General features: G+C 39.1%; 1 protein-coding gene and 1 long non-coding RNA gene across 2 annotated transcripts in view; both read right to left on the bottom strand.

Annotated features, from left to right (window-relative positions):
* The window catches only part of LOC125778191 (uncharacterized), a 55,782-nt gene extending 34,209 nt beyond the window's left edge, over positions 1–21,573 (bottom strand). The window contains exon 1 of the long non-coding RNA XR_007422562.1: positions 20,099–21,573. This is a non-coding gene — a long non-coding RNA (uncharacterized LOC125778191). The remainder of the gene's footprint in view (positions 1–20,098) is intronic.
* The window catches only part of LOC105226124 (titin), a 180,234-nt gene that overhangs the window by 125,720 nt on the left and 30,444 nt on the right, over positions 1–24,070 (bottom strand). The gene's annotated exons all lie outside the window — the stretch shown is intronic.

Here is a 24,070-nt window from a genome sequence, read left to right as displayed (position 1 = left end):
TATAAGAAAGCTTTATTTGAAGCTCAAGAAATCATCGAAATCGGAACCAAAGCTCTCAACTCTATTGAACTTGGAGAAATTTGATTTTATTATAGCATACTAATTCTTTACTGTGTTTAAAATGATTTTTAAATAAAAAAAATTGTGTTTTTATTTTGCTAATAAACGCTCACGTGAATTGAAAGCTTTTAAAAGCTTCCGAAAGTTACAAATTACATTTCGGATGCCCATATATGTATGTTTGTATGTATATCATATAGCTAAAATGTAGAAAGCTTTATTGAAAGCTTAACGAAGATTCGAAATCTATATAAAAAAGCTTTCAACACTATTTCTATGGTGATATATGCTTATTTTATAGCATACTTAATCAAACTTATTTTTAAAAGAATTTTAAAAACGTTAGAAAATTTTACTTTCATCATCACTCTTATTGCAAGCATACAATTTTCATAGAAAGCTTTATGGAAAGCTCAAACAAATTTTCGAAATCGGAATAAAAGCTTCCAAAGCAGTTTATAAGAATAACTCTGAGGATAATAAAGCAAACTTCTTATAAATTATTTTTAATTCATTTTTAAAATCCGAAATAACTCATTTATTCAGTTGAAAGCACAAGTGAATTAAAAGCTTTCGATAAATAAATTGCATTTCGTTTACTATTTTCGACATATATTTGAATTATTCTTTTATATTTTTATTTATTGGAATATGGCCTAATTCCAACAGTGCGAAAAGCACATAATTAAAAGCCCACGCACGCATTTTCAAAGTCACAACAAATCCCAATAGATTCACAGCAAATTGCTCGGCACGTAATCCTCTAAATAATAAATATTAGACGATCAGAAATTTTCATTGCACCAAACAGTGCGAAAATGCAAATTTCCATTCGATACAATTTACAACAACAAAATACGTTTTCATCCGCTTAGCGCCCGAAAGCACACTATACTATGTGACAGCAATTTTCCAATGCGACCAAAACAAAGCCAAATAAATGGCCCGAGTGGGCTTAGCACTTTGTATACAGTGTGTTGTTAACACCGTCATTGAAAATGCACAATCCAACAACAACAAGGAACAAACAAAATGAAAAGTGAAAATGATTTGCAAATCACTTTCAATTACATTTACTAATTGCAACAAAAGTGAGTGCAACAAAACAAAGCATAGCATAGTACTAACAACAAATTGTAACGGCTTTGCCATGGAGGAAGTGTGTGAAATCCGATATGAAACCACAAACAACAAATGCGAGAACAAAATTCAAATGGCATTAGAAATGAAATGGATTTCCATGTATGTGTATGAGTGTATGGGCATGTGTGAGTGTATAGCTATGTTGCACTATTTTCAAAAATAATAATAAAAATATATGTTGCAACAGCAAAAATGCAACGAAATGTCAGCTCTGCCGAAAAGCATTAGGTGATAATAAAAACAACAACAATAACGACATATGTACCAATTTATGCATGTAAACAAAATAAAATGGAAATTCGGAAAATTTTGGTGCTGTCCGTATGGTGTGGCAAACGGTAGTGGTTACGTGTGTGCGTGTGTCTGCCTGACAAGGTCGCCCAAATGCCGTTGCTTGTTGCCAAGGTATTTACAGCATCAATAGCTGACAGCTTAGGCCTCCAGCTGGCGTGCAGGAGAGAGAGCTTTACCACTTGCATTTGCATGTGTGTGCGTGTATGGCCACTGGCTGTGGCAAATAAATGAAATTTGAAACGAAAATCGCATTTGCTGCCATGTGAACATGCGGCGCGCATACAAATTTATTCATATGTGCATGCGACGCAACGAGTGGGTATGTGTACGGGTGTTGCATGTGATGCAAATTGCAAGTGTTGCATGCGGAATTCAATTGCGCAGCGGTGAGGTGAAGCGACGGCCGAAATTTGGCCAGCAGCGGATTAACGATAGAAGCAAAAACAAGCAGACAAGAGCATTTGCGTGTTTGTGTCTCTATGGTTTCACGTGTATGTGGATGCCTTTGCACAGAATTGTGTCGCAAGGTCAAATCGAAGTCATGTTTACGCACACACATCCGCATCCATGTCTACATAAACGCACAAATATTGACCCATGTGTGTAGTAAACGAGTATTTTACCAAAACCAACCGAAACAACAACAGCAAAAATATAAACAATAACAAAAAATGAAAGGCAAATTCTCGTCAAGAGCCAAAAAATTAAAGTCAATCGTTGGATATTGGAAATTTCCTTTCAAGCGACGCACAGGTTGTCAGCTGCAGATTTCCTCTCTTTGTCCCTTTTTTGTGTAGTGCTCAGCGGTCAGGGCCTTTTGAAAGTGAAACGTTTGCTGGCTATTGGGGTTGCGAATACGTAAACAAAACGACCGCAAGCAGAGACGCAGCAGAACTACAAAAATTGTCGTAAAAGTGAAAAATAAAAAAAAAAAAAACAGGAACAATAAAGAAAACTGAAACGGTGCTCCGCAAAATTTCTAATCAAACATGGTTGTAGTTGTAGAACCGTTCCATTCCAGGTCAAGTTTGCTCGACTATCGAGATTAGTTAAGACCTCACTAACTCAATTCCGATAGAAAATATCCCTGAAGTAATTTGAAGGAATACTTCCCAGTTGAGAGTCCTTGGACGCATAGTAATCCTGGTCCGTTCCGCTTAGACTCAACTCTCGTGGGAGCAGGGTGTAATGAGCGAACGTTACTAGACTCGTAAACAAAGTACTAAATTTATCCGGTTGACACTCTTTGGCCGGTCCGTTCCGGCTACTTAGGCCCGACTGTCGTAGAAACGAGTGGATTAAGAGCGAATCTTACTGGACTCGTAACCAAAGCACCAAATTTTCCTGCTTACTACTTTCCGGAAAGACAGTAGTTAAAACGCCTAACAATTCCCCCAGTAGAACCCAAATACGTCTGTCCATAACACTAACCACATGGCGCAACAAAAACAAAGAACTATGACATTCAACATCGATGCATGACTATGCAACACTTACACACCTGCCTGCCTGAGAGCCAGTCTTCGGCTGCCGAACACATGCTACACTTGACGCACTGCCCGATAATGGCAATAATCACACTAGCATTGTTGTTGCTACTACTGCTATGGTTGTTGTTGTCGATGATGGTTATGATGCTGCAACGTACGCCAAGTGAGTTGGCACGTGCGTGCAAGGCAGCAATTTGTACTTCTGTTGTTACACTCATCTTGCGTGGCGACATGCACGACCGGTATGGCTGAGCGCTTGTGTGCGTCAAGGACACGCACGCATAAAAGGGTTGCTGCCAGCACCATATAAAGCTGTAGAGACACATTTACATATGTACGTGTCTCATCCTTCTTTTGTTGCGCCCTACTTTACTCTTCCGCCGTCTCGCATTCTTTGGCGTCTTTTGCAAACCTAAACTACATTATCCTTTTTTGAGCCACAACATGCGCTGCTTGCAAACGTTTCTGCTGAAATCGCACACCCACCCTCTCCCTCTCTTCGCACTGTTATTAGCCATCACATGTAATTGCCACAATTTGGCAGTAGGCACAAATGTAAGGCACAACAGAAACAGGCACAAAAATTTGGGTCAACAGCTTTTGGCTGCGGCTACACTATCATGCAACAGCAGCAACAATTGCGCGCAAAGAGCATGCGGAATGTCGATAATGGATGTGTGCTCATGTTGGCGAAGCTCACCTTCAGTATCCGAAGGCACAACGAAAATTGACAGTTTCAGGCCAAACGTATCGACTGGCGGGCAGGCTAGCAGGCAAAGCGGCCAGCTTGGCGACTGGCTCACCGTATGCTCAGATGACCGACTGACCAACCGGTTATTGGCAGCTGGGCTTTGGCGTAGTGTCTTGCTGGCCTTATAAGTAGGTCTACTCATTTATGGGAGGCGGTGTTTTGTTTTTTGAGTTCACAAAGGAAAATGGAATTGAGGCAGCCAAGCTTTAGTTATGACGATGATGTGAAGGGAGCCAGAGCTGATTCTGAACTGTTTTCTTACGCATTTTTTGATGTATTGCGAAGGAAGAGATGTGCTCTTGATGAAAGGTGAAAGTCTCTATATTTTAGTGACCACGAGAAACGGATCTACATACATACGTAACCGGAACTAAGCCGGATATTTATCCGTTCGAGGACTGTGAACTCGACAGTTGCTTTAAGACAAATTGGCAATTTTTTTCTGTTGCGCAACAGCATATTCGAGATGAAATGGGTATAATGCATTTTTGAGATTCTTCTAAGTAAAAACCTAGTCGGATCTACCATATAATTTCCAAGTCTTTAAAGGTCAAATTTGGTTACCTCAGATTCCATACCAGAAATACATACAATTGAGTGACCTGCTTAAGTGGAATGCATCAGCCACACTTTTTCCCTACAGTGTTGCAATTGCATGTATCACTTTCATCGTATCTTTGCCTTCATTTGCCTTCCACTGCACTTGCCTTCATTGCCTTATATGCCAATCATGATTGCTGCTGTCGATTTATTGTTTGACTTTCGAATTCAATCGAATATCAACGTTGAGTGAAATACGAAACAATACAACAACAAAAATTGCATAAGCAACAACAAGCTTGCACATTACGTTCTCATCTTTGTATTGAAATATGTGTCGGGAAAATGCATCGTTGTCCTGCTCAGTTGCCAGTTTCAATTTCGATTCGATTTCATTTTCAATTTCATGAAAATGCGGCTTTCGGTTTTGCGGCTTTCGATGGGAAATGCGATTGTGATTTTCGGCGCAAACAAGAATTTTCGAACTTGACGATGAATTTTAAAGGGAATAAACATCAAGATATGCCGAGTGGTACAGGTAAACGATATTAAAAATTTTACATAATTGAGTTAATTTGAACTGGATTTCGAGGCTATGATAGCACAACAGATACATTTCTGGTAGAATAAAAAGATCTTGATTTTGGTCAATCAATTTATATGGCAGCTATATCTTATAGTGGTTCGACCTGAATAATATGCCCCGAGATTGCACCATTGCCTTAGAAAATTATCCTTGCCTAATTTGGTGAATCTAACAGGTCGAATGAAAAAGTTTTCCATGCAAGCACTTGATTCCGATGGTTCAGTTTGTATGACAGCTATATGTTACAGAGGTCCAAAATTGACGATTCCGACAACTAAGCAGCGTCTTGGGGAGAAAATGACGTGTGTAATTTCAGACTAATACCTCAAAACCTGTGGGAGTAAATGGCGTATATACAGACGGACGGACGAACTGTTCAGTGTATAAAAAAAGTAAAATCCCAATTTGAAATGAAGTGAGGCATAACAGTAGCCAAAACAACTCTACAAACAACAAACAAAGCAGCCATACAAAATTTTTTTAAAATAAACGAAATAAAAAGTGACAGCAAAGCGCAACGAATGTAAACATTTTCATTCAACTTGCCCTTTGATGCAGGAAAAAAATTTAGGCCACACAAAGGCAACAAAATACACCAAAACATTGCTGCTTAATATTTAGACATCCAACAAGGTAGCAAAAGTTGAGAGAGGAAGGTGAGCAGCGCAAAATCACACAAGCAAAAGGTAGCCAAAATATTTATATATACACATACATACATATGTAATACTTATAAGACAAGCAAGTAAATTGCGACTTCTATCCTGAAATACCTGCCAAAAATCACAAAACACAAACTTTTGCAGATGTGGCAGAGGGAACAGGAAAAAACCGAAGAATATATAGAAAATAGTCAAGTGAATTCATTATGCATGTGCGTATTAACTAAAACAACAACAAATAGAGCAAAGCAGGCATGAGAGAACTGCCAATAGATGTAGGGCAATAAGAGCCAATGAATAGTCAGGCAGAGACCGCAGTTTGTGGTGCTACATGTTCACATCAATGGCACACATGTGGCAATGGGCGGAGCGAGTAGAACGTAATTATGAACCGGGTTCCATGTGATAGCAAGATATTTAAAGTGACACAAGCAAAATTTAAACATCATACAAAGGATACGAATATCGACGATCTACATCGTCATTTAGGAACGCACTAATCGTATTTAACAATTTGCATACGCGACTTTTATAATAATTATATACACACATAAATTCAAAAAAATTCCTACATATGCATATACACTATTTATATAACTTAAGCTTTTCACTTTCTAACTACAAACATACCTGCATTTTTATAAAATTGTGTACATTTTTGTGCCCACGTCACTACACACTTGCAAAATTCAGCAAAAAAGCTAAAGCGTTCACTACTTCTGGTATTCACAACACACAATCTTTCACAACTTTCTTTAAATTAAACTATCACTTAACAAATACTTGTCTTTTAATATAATTAACAAAAAATTGCGAATTTATTCGACAAAACAATATTTTGTCAAAAATAGAACGTGCGAGAACTAACGATGCGACCGAACTGTATGAGTAAACAAAATCGATTATCGATAACTAAAAATGGTATGCAAAGCTTAAGCAGCATACAGACTGTGTGAAAGTAAGAAGTTACAGCGTGTTCCAATTATTTTAAAATGAATAAAAATTAATGCTTATTAGATTTTATTATTTTTATTATTTACAGTTGCAAGAAAAAAAGTGCATATTTCTAATATATTTGACTAATATATACAAGAGTATTTTTTACACATTTAAACTGTAATATATGCAAATTCAAAATATGTTATTATTTACAATTTGCGTCGAATTTGATTTTGTTACAAATAAGACATTTCGAACTCTTATTCATAAAGCTTGACCAATTGTTTGCTAAATCTTATTGGATTTGAAATACCAATGAGAAAAAATCTAACCTAAAAAATTTCACCCAATTAGAATATCCACTATTTTTTTCTCTTCATTTCACACTTGCTCTAGCTTAGCATAATATGACGTCATACACACGTTTTTTCAACGTCTACACATTTAAAGCTTCTTATGCGCAGCTTTACACACATTTTGTGGCGTCAATTGATGGTGTATAAGGAACCTTTAAGGATTCACGAATTTTTCCACTACGACATTACAACAACGCCTGTAAAATACATCAAGGACAGCAACCATACAAATACACCTATAATACATATAATTTAAGGCAGGAGAATAAAGCGGCGTCGAGAAGTGTCAGCGCCACGCGGCTAACAGGCTGGTGGGACTACCACTACAGGTTCGAAGCAAATGGAATGCAAAAGGAGGGTCTAAAAATTGCATGCTCTTAAAATTTTATTAACTTGACGTAAAATTTTACTATGCAGTCGGGCTTACAACATTGAAAATTGTAGCGAAGACTTGTTGGAATGAGAGCACATTGGGTGTTGAAGCAGTGACGTCGTAAATGGTACAAAAATCAGGAGTACAAAGAGAGGAAATTATACAAGGACACATAACTGTTTGATAGAACAGTCGAAGGTGAGAGAAAGCGAGGGAAGATTTTGACAGGAAAAAGAGACGTTTAGATTTTATAAGAAAAAAATATGCTAAAGGTGCATTAGAGTTGGTGAGTTCGTTAAAAAGAAGACGCAGAAGCGCCTCACCTCCAGCGGCCGCACTTTTGCCATTTTTTGGCTTATTGTGCTCTCAAGATCACAGTTATTGCAATTATTGAAAATATTAAATGAAAAATAGGCAGCGATGCATTAAAAAGCCATATGTATGTATACAATTTTTTTAAGTAGAAGTTCTCTCAGGTGAGTACGCCGTCTGTAGTCTTTTACAGTAAGCTAGCTGGGCAAATTTGATTGAGCAAAACTAGCCTGATGGAACGGTTTAATCCATATTCACTAAATTCTGAGACTTCCTCCGAAATTCCCACACGCAATGTACGAGCCACAGCCCACACAACTAACAGTAAAAAAACAATCATTTAAAATGTTGTATTGCGTAATTTCGCACTACAAAAACACAGCGCAGAGATGCTTTTTTTATTTTTTGCACGTTGCGCCCATCACTTTTGGACAGCGTTAAATAGGCGGTGCCCAATCAACACTTCGAAATTCCACCTACAACAAAAACAATAGCAATAATTGGCACCCAACAAAACACAATGCAAAGAGAATGCACTCGGCGCCACACAAAAAGCGAATATTAAGTGAAAGTACGAGTACAACGCATGACGACGACAAACAACTGCGCGCAAAGTGAATGCGAAACGCCCCTGACAAGTGGCGAATGCGGAGCGGAGTGCGCAGCGTGGCGGGCAAGCACCACAACGCGAATGTCCTTTCCAAGGCTAATGTAATATGCCACTCAACTGCATAGACACAGTGTGATATGGATATACACATACATACACATGTATATATGTATGCATGTAAGTGATACTGATGACGCGCAGCACAGTAAATGACAATGAACAACCAAAACAACAACAATTGAAAATGATATTACAAAAAACTGCATGCAATTGTAGCTTGCAGCGTGAAAAATTATTTAAAGTAGGAGTGTGTCAATTTTAAGCAAAGTAATTGGAGAAGAGGGGAAGTAACGCTTTTAGAGCAATATGGACCCATAGCAGGGAGACGCTGAATTTTTTTCCTGCTTCAATTGATGCCTGAAACTTGAACCACTGCGTCGCAGAGGCTATTCCTAGTGGCTCTTACTCGGCTCACATAAAGACGAGCCATATGTGGACAGGGAGAAGATACGTGGTGAGCTTTTTCATTGATGGGTCGAGGCTAAGAGAGAAACTTGGAAGGGGAGCCTTCTCTAAGGCGATCTCTGCTTCACTCCACCGGACCACGGTAGTGTCTTTAACGGTGCTATTAAGATAGCAGTAGACATACTGCGCCGAAGTGCAGCTTCTTTCAGCAGAGCGCCCATATTAATGTCGACCTCGTAAACTAAGCGCTAAAAGTTAACCAAACAGTGTCTGTCCTCACAAGCTATAGTATCAAGCTACTACATTATCAGACTTGCTTGGGTGCCAGGTCACAGAGAATTCACTGGTAACTGCAAAGCCGTTGAGCTAACAAAAGTAGAGAGTCTTATCCCGCACACAATGAAATGGCGTTGGAACTCCGTTGTCATCTTGCTAATTAGCAGTGGCTTAAGCAGGAGACCCCTGACCTACTCAACCTTTGCAAAGTTCATCTTGTAATTGTTGGAGTTCTTAATGCCCCGATTTCACCGTTCATTTGCCCAACGTTTCATTTCAAGCTGTCCAAGTGAGATCACTGTTAGAATCGATCTTTAAACCAAACAACCTAACCTATATAGCTGAGTTACTAAGGTTCTTAAATAGGCAAATTATACTTAAGTATCGAATTTCTTCTTTAAATATTGCAATCGTTACTTCACTGATACACACAAACATATGTACACATTGACCCCTGAAAGGGAATCTATCATCATATTTATCATACAAAATATATGTGTGCATGTGGCAACACTACCTGCCTATTGATATTTGCCCTTTCACACCTGCACATCTACACAAATATTAATTTAGTTCTCCATATACACACGAGTGGCTGTGGGTACTCATATACATGAGTGTTTGTGACTGATGTAATTGCGTGCCGCAGGATAAAACACACCTCGGCGCTGACTGCTGACAACTGTCAAACAAACTAAGCGCACGCATATAGAGACACACGCACAAGTGTGTGCAACTGCCAACCAATCTAGGCAGTCAGCAAGTCAAACTCTCGCCCAAAGTGTCAGGCCGGAGCTCGGTGGCGTTCAGCAGTCAGTGCTGATTTTGCATTGACACCCTTCATCAACTCATCAGCTCAATGAATTCAATTATTTGCGCCAACTGACTAACCGAGAGGATGGACAGAAGGATTGACGAACTACTTGGTTGAGTGGTTTTCGATGTGGTTGTGCGCAGCATACGCACACACACCACTGCACACGCTACTGAAAAAAGGTGGCATGCCATCAAAGGTTGTAGGTGCAAAAGCGACAAAAGAGTCATTTAGGAATCAATGGCATCAAGTGGCGCGTGTGGGCGTTAATGCCGACAACAACAATAACAACAACACATGGTGTGCACTAGCGTTTGCGTCATCACCGGCTACAGTTGACTCGTGCTCATCTAATTTGCCTTTCAAGTGTGTGGCCATATGTAGTACATATGTATGTGTGTGTTAGCTAGTGTTTTGTTGTTGTTATTGTTGTAATTGAAAAAAGCTCGCGCGCTGCTATTGCCACTGATACCCAAACAAGCAATTACCTGGTGAAACTATTGGCACCCGGTCGCCTCGAAAACAAATATATGCAGAGCGACACACACATATATGTACATAATGCCGTATGCGTGTGAGTGTGATGGTCTGCTCTGAATTGTCTATTTAATGTCAATATAAACACACGCAACAAGCGTCGTAGTTGGATGTATTTGTATATATGTATGTATGTATGTATGTATGTAACTGTGAATTGCGCTTTTATGCAAATTTCCTCGATTGCCGCTGTGCTCTACGCTGACGTCTCTGTATGCACAGAAAAATCTAAAAAAAATTCGAGCGCTGTGATTTAGTGTGAGCTTCAACTCGCCTGCAATCTCCATAGCTGCCACTTCTGACACTAAACGGTATTTAGGTTATAAGCGTCAAAGAGCATGATTCGGCGTGCCCATTTGTTAACGGTACCCCATGACCTCTCGTAATACTTTCTACATAACGCCCTTATATGTAAAAGAAACAAACTGGACTACGTATCTCCTGGAAAGCCTACATATTGGCCGACAGACCCGAATAAGCTGCCAGATTTAATTGACTTCGCAGTAACTAGGAAAATTCCTCACAACCTTATTACTGCAGAAACAAGAGCAGACCTCTCATCAGACCACTCACCAGTTCTCTTCACTTTGCGGCATCAGTCACACTATAAAGAGCTACCTTATATGCTCACGTCAAAAGCTACAAACTGGTTAAAGTACAAAAAATACATCAGCACACACATAGAACTCGAACCAAAGTTAGATACACCGGTCGATATTGAAAATACCATCGCAGCATTCGAATCAACCATTATAACAGCCGCCAAAATTTCAACTCCTCAAAAAGGTTACCTGGAAAACAAAAAGCATAGCTTAACTAATAGGGAAATTGAAATACTCGTATTACAAAAACGACGCCTACGAAGGGAGTGGCAGGTTCATAGATCACCAGCCTCAAAACAACTGTTGAAAGCGGCCACACATGCACTGACGAGAGCCCTCAGAAGTGAGGAACAGCGTGCGCAGTACCAGTATATTCAAAAGCTGTCACCGACTAGTACAAAGCACCCATTGTGGAAAGCACATCAAACTCTAAGTGCGCCAATAGAGTGTGAAATGCCAATACGTGACAATAATGGCAAATGGGCTCGGAGTGATGCAGAAAAGTCAGCAACTTTCGCTGCTCATCTAAAAAATGTCTTCCAGCCAAACCCAGAAACTAATGACTTTACACTTCCAACCGTACCCTATTTGATGGAATCTGAGCCAGTGAAATTCGTACCTGAAGAGATATCAAAAATAATTACGGAGAAATTAAATCCAAGAAAAGCTCCTGGGCACGACTTAATTACTCCAAAAATGATTATTGAGCTACCAAATTGTGCTATAATCTGTATCTGTATGTTTTTCAATGCAATCACAAAACAAGCTCACTTTCCTCGACAATGGAAAAAGTCAACTATAGTGATGATACCTAAGCCTGGAAAGGACAAAACGCAGCCATCCTCCTATAGGCCCATCAGCTTGTTATCGTGCATGTCTAAATTATTTGAAAGACTTCTTATGCTCCACATTAAGCCACATCTTGAAACCCACAACATAATATTTACCATCTCACCAATTTGGCTTCAGGGAAAAGCATGGAACGATCGAGCAAGTACATAGGATCACATCTGAAATTCGAACAGCTTTTGAAAAAGGTGAATATTGTTCTGCAATATTTCTTGATGTCGCGCAGGCTTTTGATCGAGTATGGTTAGATGGTCTTATGTACAAAATAAAAACGCTATTCCCGCAAAACACCCACGAACTGTTTAAGTCCTACCTTTATGATCGAAATTTTGTAGTTCGATGTAACACCACTACATCTGAAGCCCAAACGATTGAAGCTGGTGTACCACAAGGCAGTGTTCTTGGCCCAATGCTATATGTTTTATACACTTCAGATATCCCAGTAAGCGACCGCTTGACTATGTCTACTTTTGCCGATGACACTGCAATAATCAGCCGCTCCAAGTGCCCAATTCATGCAAATGCGCTGCTAGGAAATCATATCGTAGCTGTGGCCAACTGGCTCGCAAACTGGAGGATAAAGGTTAACGAGCAAAAATGTAAGCACGTTACATTTACCCTAAGCAAGAGCAGCTGTTCGCCTTTGACACTGAACAACGTACAAATACCACAAAGCAATCATGTTACTTACCTAGGGGTCCATCTGGATAGGCGACTTACTTGGCGAAACCATATAGAGGCTAAAAGGACTTACCTTAAGTTAAAGGCACGTTCTTTGCATTGGCTTATTAACTCTCGCTCAGCCCTGAGTCTGGAGTATAAAATCATTATATACAACACTGTTTTAAAACCAATCTGGACCTATGGGTGTGAGCTGTGGGGCAACGCGAGTAGCAGCAACATCGAAATACTTCGTCGTGCGCAATCAAAAATTCTTCGTACAATCACCGGAGCACCGTGGTATATCCGAAATGAGAACATCCAACGCGACTTAAGAATTCCAGACGTACGAACTGAAATAGAGCAACGAAGCGCGAAGTATGCATTGAAACTTTCGGTTCACCCAAACCAACTAGCAAGATCGCTATTGCGTGTGAACAGGAGCTCAAGATTACGTAGAAACGACTTACCAGCCCAGACGTGATATATTTTAGGCCCAGTTTAAAAAAATAATCACCCATGTAGGGTGTAAATTAAGTGAGTAGTTTAAGATTCGAAAACTTATTGTTAGGCTCTTAAGTAGGGTAGATTCAATAAATAATAGGAAAGTTAATAAAAAAAAAAAAAAAAAAAAGTCCGAGCTAACGCCTAATAGTACTCGATGTGCTCTCGTCATACTGTTCTCCTCCCTTAGTGTTCCACTTTTTTTTTAACTTGGAACAGAGTTCTTCTTTGTGGGAACAGGAAAAATCGATCGAATATTAACTGATTGGTAATGCTGGAGTTCAAGAAGTAATCTCTGCCAACCCACTTTATAGGGTAGGAGCAGTTTTCTAAAACCTTTCTTTATACATACGTCCGAACTAATGTCTATTAGTAATCAATGAACTCTCGAAAAACTAATCCCTTTCTGAGCAGCCCACTGTTTTCAAATCATAATAGAGTCGGAACAGTAAGAATAGATCAAGTATTGTTGGATAGTAGGATTGGAAATCAAGAAGCATTTTATAAAAACCTTTCTATACAATTATATGTCCGAGCTAAGAAGCTTCCTTTCCAAACTGAAACAAAAAATGAACATGTGGAATTTGATGTCAGTTCGAACCGAAAAAAATCTTCACAGTTCGACCCGAAAGTGCATTAAGGAATCCCGAAGTGGAATGATTTTTATCAAAAATATGTTGTAATCTGAATAAAGGATCGATAAAATTCGTTTCTGGGCTCTGTTCTCGAATAAATCCAACTGTAGCTCATTAAATATACACTTTTCGTATGGGTTCTCGAAGTCTCTATTACATACTCGTAGTTCAACATTATTAAGTCTATACTCGTATCTTGAGTGAAATGCTGCCGATTTTGCATCCAACAGTAGTCGACTATCTATTTTCAACTTAACTCGGAGAACTAGTTAAGACAAATTTGAAGCTTTCTTCATCCATCTCAATAGTGATGCATCATTATACTTCAAAGTTATTTACTTCTTCAGAAGGCCACTTAATTTTAGAATAGAATGTGTACTGATAAGCAGAAATTTGGAATTTGGTGACCAAAATATTAAATCAGTAACGCCACAAGTAGTTCCACACGCGCTGATAAGAGCAACTATTTATTGTGTGTTTTATCTACAATTTCTGCTTGATAAACACAAAAATAAATTTCCCCACAAAAATTCCTACTGGAAAACACCAAACTTTAGCAATCAGTAACGAAATTAAACGAAAAACAAAAACAGGTATGACTCAGAGCACAAGTAGCTCATAAGTACACGCGCTGTGGGTTTGTATAATAAAGACTTTTTACAGATACTAGGTCTACTAATCAAAGAGCTTTGGCAAATTTGCACACCTAAATGACGGGCCGTTTTGGGGCTGTGGTTGGTTTCAGGTAGTTTATGAATCTGAAGCATATTTATTCAATCCAGGCTTAAGAATACAGGGAGTCTGTGTACGAACAGCAAAACCTTAAGGGGACAGCGAGAGCTTCTTTCATGTTTAATGAGATATCGTATTATGGCATCCAAGAAATACCGAACCCGGATAGTGCTGAAATATTTCCGCGGAAATCCTAACCATTAAGAGCATGTTCTCTATTTCAATTCAAAGCAGAGATTACGCTAAATGTGGGCCAGAAAAACACACAGAAGTCGTGAAGACCGATATACGAGGTAACCAGTTAAACTTTAGCAGGAATGATTCACCATAACCTAAGTTCCATGTAAAGAAAATTGGAGTAAGTTTGTGGTTTTGTAGCTGTAGGTATTTCACAAAACAAAAAACGTGATAAATCGTGAATTTTTTTGTGTTCTATTATTTCTAAAAATATAATATACAAATGGTGAAATAGTTCATTACACATACAAGCAGAGCGTATATACTATCTTCGGGTTGAGTAATCGCCCATTATTACGAGTACGATCGATGGTGAAATCACTGATGAGGCACACACTTAATTATGTGCATACCGAAGTGAATGATGCAACGCAGAGGCCTGCAATTATTGCAATAATTTCGTGTTCGAATGAAATTCAGTGGATTGACAGACGTCAGCGAATTCCCACCACAACAATAAATAGATAAAATGTTAGTAGCACATAAAAAATACGGATCGCTCCGGTTTCCAACAATTTTTAGAATGGGAGACGTGGAGCTGAGCCACTGAACTTTAAGTGCTTGAGCTTTAAGCCGGAATAAAGTAATCCGTCAGCGGAGCGGTTTACTAGCTCTGCTGCTGTCTCTAACTTGCCTTCGCCGATGGATGTTATATAAATGATAATAGCTGGTGACAGATACTATTAATAGTGCCAGGTCAAGAAGAAAATCCTCCTTGGAAGGCAATGCGTTTTTTGGAGATTGTCATTTAGAGACTTTGGTCCAGCTCACGGGAGCTTCGGCTTCGAAAAACACAGATTTTTCTGTTTTAAAAGTTCATCTTGACGTTTTACGTCTTTCAAAAGTATGGAGTTCCAATAATTTATCTATAAAGCATATATAGCGTTGGATGGGTGCCACTTTAAAGAGCTGCATTTATAATATTTCCGCCATTGCACGATCTACTATTTAATTGCAGCGCCGCTGCGGCAGAGCTCAGAACTTTTCCCAGCCTTCTCACAATTGAGCTCATTTTTTCCATCGCATTCCTAAAGTTTTTCTCCTTTTCTGCTACCAAATCACTTATCCTGCCACACACACACTCGCCCATCGACCAAATTGCATATCAATTGCAGCAAGTCATTGAACATTTAAAGGATATTCGCATAACCCCAGCCATGGCTGGCAATGCAAATCGGTGTCGCGCGACTGTGTGTGGAAAGGCTCGCAAGCCATCTTCGTTGCAAAGCAGCAATGATCTCACTGCCTTACTTTAACACTCAGCATGCCCGGTATGTAACGGCGTTTGTGTTCGTAAACGCGTCAATCGGGACACTCGTCGACGGTGCATTGACTCGCCTGCCACAGCATGTGGCAAAAAACTACTGACACAGCCACAGACGGTGCCGCATTGAGCTTACATGAGGCAGCTGTGTGACAGCAGTTAGTCGATGTGCTTGTCAAACGGTGGCTTGCAGCCTTCGGAATGTGTATGGCAGGGCAGCCCTTAATAAATGTATGTGGGCGGGCAACTAAGCGAGTGAATGTGGCACTTGACACATAACAAAGGATAGTTCGAGAAATTTTACTAGGATTTTGAACGAAATTAGAGTGAGATTGTGCGACACAAGGCGGGGAGGTAGTAAATGGGTCTGTGTGTGATTTAGAGCGGAAGCCTGGTCTTAAGGCGACGACACATGTAAGCTTATGTGCGCGAAACGGGTTCATAAGCAAACAAAAATTTTCGCAGCAGATCCGCATGTTGCCGCCTGACGTCAAGCGTTGAAGAGTGAAATAAATGTGAACGTTACTAAAAAATTAAATGTGTTTCAAAACGCGGAAGTCCCCAGGTAGTGCTAAATTATTTTATTTTATAAACCCGTGGAGAATTTCAAAGCTATTTTGAGACACAAAACTGTATATGTAAACGTTACCAGTGCTTAATGCGTATTTTTTGTGCAAGAGTCTTGCAGCTCACTTCTTTTACCAACGACATTTTTATTTTCCCAATTTGTTTTGCTCCAGCAAAAAGCCGGCTACAATTTGCCACATGCGTGTAGCAAATTCGGAGCGCAGTTCCATTTTATTTCGGTGCGCTCTGCGGCGCATGTTTCGTTTCCACATTGTAGCGGCGCTGTGGCAGCATGCTGTCGGTCTGCAACGTGCACGTGCTGCTGCAACACATTGACACTCGACTGCCACTCACTTGCCACCAAATATGAGCATGACACACAAACGGACATGCTACCAAATTTGGCATATTGGCGTATTGGCAAAGTGGCGGCGTGCTGCCTTATATGCAAGACGAGTATCATGTGACGCAGCTGTGTCAGTTCTTGCGGCAACAATATTTCATGCCACAAAAAGTGCTTATTATATTTTGATGGATTTCTTGTTGACGTTTTTATAGACTTTGCTTGCGCTTGCAACGCCTGTCATTACATGAGTGACTGCACAGCGTTGCTACTTGGCCGTTGCCGCTAGCATATTGCAGCAAGTGACGAAAAACGCCAACACCGATGACGTCGTCACTTGGCGAGTTGAACTCTGACTCCTGCTCGGCTAGTTGTTAACAGTTTTCTTCAGCACATTCTTTGCATTCCACGCTCTCGCGGAGACGCGCTCGCCCTGACTGTAATGTTAGGCGCTCTTTCGCAGCCTGATTATCATACAGGACTTCCGCTTTGCAGTTGCTGTCATCTAATTTCTGTTAACAGTTTTTTATTTTTATTTTTTCGCATTAATATTATTTTATCCCTTTTCGGTGGCGCAACAAAAAGCAAACAAATATCAGCTTGCTGTGGGAAGCTTCTAGAGAATTTCGCTGGAATCAACATTGTTGGCGTTGTAACTGGCACAAAGTTAAAGCGCAGCCACTTGGCTGGTAAATAGGGAATGCCCGACGACGGCGCTGACGACGCTGACTGCGTTGTCTACGGCAAAGGTTCGTACTCGCTTTCAGCGTTACTTCTGCGCGCAGCGACTGTTGCATGGCTTGACTGGTTTCGTGGCAACCGTCTGCTGCGCCGCTTCAAAGTATAAATGCCGAAAAGTTAAGAAACTATGGAGGATGGCAGGCGGCGGCGACGTGCGACGTGCGACTACGACCCACAACGAATGGCGTTGAAAGCGTAAACGCCGAAGGATGTTTGGGGCACTGACTCAGCGCACATTTAGACAGACATTGTTGCTTACAGCTTACATAGTTAGAGAGCTTACGTCGTCGTCGTGGTGCGGCGCACGTGCAGGACGAGGACGAGTAGCAGCTATGCAGGCGCAGCGCAAGAAAAACGTGGAAAGCAAACGAAAATTTGTCAAGGAAAATAAACAAAATAGAAAAAAAAACCAACTTGCGATGCTGCCAACTCAAACTTGGTCCTACGAAATTCGAACCAGCGCACAGCTGCTTGCACACTCAGTTCGTGTAGTTGGAGTGCCTTGTTACTTAGCAAATAGTTATGTATGGCGACATAAGGCAATCCTGTACACACACAAGTCGAGCTCCTTTGTATTCTCTGGAATGTTAGTCGCTAACGGTATTCCTGTGTGAAATGGGCGCAGTCGATAACGACTGGTCGTCATATGATTCTTGTTGTTATTGCATATTATAGTGTGCTTGATATTGATCGTATTTCTTACATGGTATACGTGGAAAAGTGTTGTTGATAAGCTCTAGAGGTCTTTCGCAAGGAGCTAATAGAATGCTTTAGGATAATGTGCCGGTATGGATCATGACCTGGTGTTGTCTGATACCTTTTTTTGAAAATGCATTTGGAAGCAGAATCTCATTTACTTAGCTTGTAGCCTGAGCCGAAGACCAACTTAAGGGTATTAGTATATGTATATTTAGCCAGGATTAACGGCATCTACTAGAAACCTACTACTTTAGAAAACTTTGAATTTTTTCCGCTTGAGAAAAGTATATCTTTGAAGATCAAGCGGAGAGGATATTCATCATGCTGAGGCATTGATATCCCTAGAGAAAGCAGAGCAGAATTTGAGAAGAATTTTCAGCGGACGCTGTTTTCAAGTAAAGAAAGGTTACTGTATTACTATAAAAGTTGCCTGTAAGCGTGCCGTTAAGTGAGCCTCTATGAAAATAATACGCCAGAAGGTTCTACCGGCTTCCTAGAGTATTCAAATCTGGACTCTTGCTAATGAGCCCACATCGTGGCATAGCTCGCTTTTGATGATAATGGCATTTTCTACAACATTTTGAAAGAAAGTCTTGGTGAAGCCGGCATGTACCAATCCGCACCAAAGGGTTAATTTTTGGGGACTCCACTGTGTTTCCAGATTCTGGCTCACGTCAATAGCGACAATTTTGTTTGTCGACGAAACCGTTATGCTAAAAATGGGTCTCATTTGAGAAGATGATTTCTCGATGAATTCGAATGTGTGAATCTTCCACGCTTACTGAACACACTGGCAAAATTTGTTACAAATCCGTAAACAAACATGGCCGTCATGAGCTGTCAAAATCATGTCATCCCTATTGCTAGATGCTGTATATACAACTGACCTTATATTTGAATTATGGTCGACTAAAAAAACTCTCGGTTGAGCGATCCACAGTAGTAAGATGACACTTTCGTACATATTTTTTTTATTTTTTAGGAGATTTTTTGTTTTCATAAGACTTGCTATATATTTTTTTATAACTTTTTTATACTCTTTTCAAGTTTTTCATATGTTTTTAATATTTTTTCAGATTTTTTAATTTTTTCTTATTGATTTTCAATTTATTTTGTATAATTCTATTTTTTTTTAATATTTTTTGTAGTTTTTCATAATTTTTTATAACTTTTATATATTTTTTTACATGTTTTAAATATTTTAAGGATAATTTTAAAATTTTTTCATACTTTAATTATGTAAGTTTTGTTAATTTTTTTGTAGAACTTTATTTCTTTTAATATTTTTTTTATTTTTTTTGTAGTAAATTATATACTTTTTTAATTTTTATATAGTTTTTATAATTTTTATATATTTTTTTACATTTTTTGAAATATTTTATATATTTTTTTATATGTTTTAAGGATATTTATTATTTAATTTTTGTTAATTGCTTTTATTAATTTTATTTTTAATGTTATTACTTTCTAATATTTCTTTAATTGCATATATATTTTAAAATTTAAGTAATTTTTTTAAATTTTTTACATTATATTTGGTTAAAAGTCGCAATCTGCGCAGTGATTACCTTTTTCATTTGAAAGCAGTCAACTTTTTTAATGAATATATGCAAATTCAGCTATTTTTCTCGCATATTATTTATTGCTTATCTTCATAGCGGAATATTAATGGCTTTATAATTGTTGACATTTATTTTATCTTGCTAAGTATTACTCTAATACTCGAAATGCTTTTATTATTATTAATATATGAGTTAGATATTATTATATGTACATATGTACATATGTATATGCAAGTATATACTTTTTTATATTGTATTACAACAACAATATAATACTTTTGTGATTTCACAATTTTCCACGTCAACAAATCGCCGGCTGTTGCGACAAATACTATAATATTATGTATGTAAGTATATTTATATACATATGTATAAGTAAATATATAAAAAAAATTTACACATGAATATACATAGGTACATATGTAGTCGCGCGTTTGTATGTATGCACATATGCACATAGCAGTAATTTCACAAAAAATCACAACAATATATTACCAAATAAGTATTGCAGCGCTGATTGGAATACTGCTGCTTGTTCTTATTACACTTTTACCATTTGTAGGCTCTGCTATATCGAAATTATTATTTCACACTTTTGTTTTTGCACAACACTTACAGTTAGCAGCCACTGACGTTTTGTCTGTCAAGCAGCCCCAAACGTCGTAGTAGAATTTTTCCAAAACAAGCACCAAATAAGACACACTTGCTTGTTGTTGTACTTTTAAAACACAATAACACTATTTTTTGCTTTGTTGTAGCAAACTTTTGTTGTTGTTAACGAAATTTGTTTTTATTTTTTTGTATTTTATTTACACATTTACACTTTAGTTGCTGCTAAACGCGTCGCGGATTTGTCGCCTATTGGCGTTTCAATTGTTTCGATTTTTCCATAACATTTCGCCTTGACTGCTAAATGCGCACTAAAATTGGCAGCGAGTAGAGCGCGAGCGACCAGCACACAGTGTGAGCGCCACGAAACTTATTCTATAAGTACGCGAGCGTTTGTGTGTGTGTGTGTGTATTTAGATAGGTGTGTAGGGTCACTAATAAGTTTGTATGGATTTTCGCCTTTCGTCGAGGAGAAGGCTGCTTGCTTTTAGTTAAGTTAACAGTATAAAAGCAAAAACAAAAAACAAACGACAAACAAAAACAAAACCAAAAATCGAAAAAAAGCAAACAAAATGCTAAAAAGTACCAGCAGCAGGCGAAGTATGTAAATATACATACATATATGTATATATTTTTATACAAATATGTCAACGCATATTGCCACAGCTGCTTTAGCAAAAACAACTACTTACACGCACACACATGCAAACGTGTAAAAGCGCCGCCTCTCCCCCTTTCCCACCAGCGCGTACCTCGCAAACGTAGTGAAAAAATTCTTCGACTCAACAAAACAACAATTGCTCGCATTTAGCCAACAGCTAACAACAACAATAACAGCAAGCGTTTAGCATGCTCTTGCTACTACACTACAGTGACGCTGCTGTTGTGGGGTTCTCGGCTCCACTTTGCCTCACACGCCCGCGCCGCAGCAGAATCGGAAAAATATATATATTTTTGTAAATTTTAAAATCTGGCGCTCTTACGCGCTCTCTCGCTATGCGAGCACAGCATTCAGTTATTTCTCATGCGCTGTTCTGCCGCGTTACGTTGCTGTAAGCGCGCGCACAAAGTAATATTTTTCATTCATCTTTTTATTTATTTTTGTTTTCATTTCCGTTTTCTTGTTTGTTTTGTTTCCTCACAGCGTTTCGTTCTCAAAGGCGGTAAGTACTTTTTACACATTCGATTTGCATTTTTTGTTAGTGCCTAAGGAACAGAATGGTTTTCTGTTCGCTGTGAGCGCTGCTGCCCTTTTTACAGCCATCTTACAGCTTTCTACTTGCTCTTAGTACCGTTACAGTGAGATTTTAACTTCGTAGCTGCAAATGCACTCTTTTCGGCAGCCTCTGCCGTTAAGATTTGGCTGCCTGGGACCTTTGAACAGCCCCTAGATTCCTTTACATTTTTTGTAAGTTTTCAACAGCGCTGCTTTTTCTGCCCATCTTGCCTGAGCATTAACAGTAAACCCTTCTAATTGTAGTCACAGTTTGCTACTACTTATGGTATATCTCCAAGCAGCGTAACAACTGTTTTCAGTTCTCTGGTACTGACACTGTAAGCCTTCTCTGCTTACTTTGCGTACTTTGGTTTCTCTGCCCACTTTACTGAACCGTCGACTTGAGCTCACCTTCCAATTTATTCGCCTAACTGTGTTAGGCTTCATTCATCTCTTTAATAACTGTATTTCGTAAACTCTGCTCGTAACCGTTAGGCTTTTGTCCAAGCGCTTCTGCGTTTCTCACCAGCTCTTCTCCTTTACGCTTTGAGGCTCAGCGGGGTTTATGATAAACGCCAGCTAGTTTTCATCTTAATTATTTGACTTTTCACTCAATTCCTTTATTTTGTGAGTTTGAGAAAGAAAGGTAGATGCATGTCCATCTTCATAAGTTCCTCCATTCCACCCTACAGATTTCTGGGGTTTGCAGTACTTTTCTTTTAAATTTATTCTTGCTTTTTTCTTTATGATTTAGGGAATCCTATGCCTTGGAGGTACATTCGTGATCGATTACAACATCTCATTTACATGTCAGCAATGCGCTTGGAGATTCCCGAATATTACGCAATTACTTAAGTATGTATTAAAGCGATTAAAGCTTTAAGGCAAAGTTTTGGAAATGTAATTGTAAGGTTTCTTTAATCAGCTTTTGCTGTATAAAAGTGCGTACGCAAAAGAGTATACCATAGACCAGTACTATGCATCTCTAGATATATAATACTAACAGTTTATGGAGAAGAACTTTACCAACGTCTAGCCAGGCGCTATAGTTATCCTTGGAGACTTGGGTCTCTGGATTTAGCTTGCTTGAACGACATGTTGCGTGGTGTCACTGACTTCCTCTGGAGGGGGTTTTTGATGCGATAGAGATTTTTAGGCGCTTAGTTTAAACTTCGAAACTTCAAGCTTCGCTCTGAAACCAATGGAAGATCGTTACCTCTGAAAACGAGTATATCACCTGCTATCACTTGAAGAATAAGAGTAGACAACTACCAGTTAGAGGAATCAAAAATTTTACGGATTTGAGATCTTTGCCTCCTTGTTGTGCGGGAATGTTTCTTAAGCCTCAAACTGGAATCTGTTTTTGGAAACTTCTCTGAGCGCCGTTCACTTTGGAGTGGCTAGAAACGATTCTTTTACACGTGGCTCAGAAGCTCACGACTTCCGGTCTTAGTCCAAGTATCCAAAAACCATAATTTTGAAGGCGTACTAAAATATCCTCCCCAGAGTTGTCTGCTTTCGAACCCGCCACGTAAAAAAGCACCCCCAATGAAAAACAGAAAACAGCCTGTCGTTGTAAACTCGGCTATACCCGCGTATGCGGTGTCTACGCCAATAAGGAAGAAGTAATTAAAAATACTGAGATTAGTTCACTCAATGCATAGTAAATTAAGCTCAAACCGAGTTCCGAAGCTCCAGAGGCCAGTAAATTTGTATGATATCCTGTTCTCTCAGCAACTGTCTAGCGACCAAACCCATTGTGTAAGTAAATTTGGTCAAATATATGTCAGAGAAGATCTTAAGAAACAAAAAAATGCGAGATTTTTAGTACCACCCCGGGTTGCCTTCACCTACACATATAAAAATTGGACATAAATTTAAAGGCATATATATTTTCGCACCCTCTCACTGCCACATTATTGCTTATTAAACCACTAAGCACCCATCTAAGCAACCACATTATGCTCCTCTCAGTTTATAACCCACATTTATGTGGTCGTAATGGAAATTGTGTGCGGGTTAAGTAAGCGCTCACATCGCATTGAGCAGCAGGTTTTCGAAATACCACTTTTTTGTGCACAAGCAAACGCCACAAAACGGGTTCGTGTGTGTGTGTGTGTGTGCGCGCTCATGTAACAATTATTATCGATTTAATCAGCCTTAGAAGGAAATATGTGTAGGCGCCTGCACATATGCTACAATATTTATTATCACATATCATTGCGAGTTAGCATATTTTAAGGCGCCCTACTTGCTTTGGCCGGTAGTGAGCGGTTGAGTGGGAGAATGTGGTGGCTGACACTGTTTCTTTTGAAATATACATTTGTACGAGCGACCGATATGAGTTCGTAGATGTTTGATGAATGCCTGCGCTGTGCTTTAGGCTTTGGCAGAAAGCGCAATGGACGCCTGATGGACTATACTTAAACATAAATGCAATTTTTATGTCATTAGCTATTTTGATGTGAATCCATACGCCCAAATGGAGAGTTAGCTCGGTATCAACATGAAGCTCGAAACATTTTTCACGCGCCTGCCGCATGGTACTTCGGGTGCTATCACATTTCCCACTTTATTGGTGTATTTCAGTGTTAAAATTTACGCGCAACTTCCCAGTTCAGTTGAAAAAATTTACAATGTAG

The sequence above is a fragment of the Bactrocera dorsalis genome, chromosome 4, assembly GCF_023373825.1.
Source record: "Bactrocera dorsalis isolate Fly_Bdor chromosome 4, ASM2337382v1, whole genome shotgun sequence".
Lineage (NCBI taxonomy): Eukaryota > Metazoa > Arthropoda > Insecta > Diptera > Tephritidae > Bactrocera > Bactrocera dorsalis.
The sequence above is the reverse complement of the archived record's forward strand: the minus strand, read 5'-3'. Positions and strand labels throughout refer to the sequence as shown.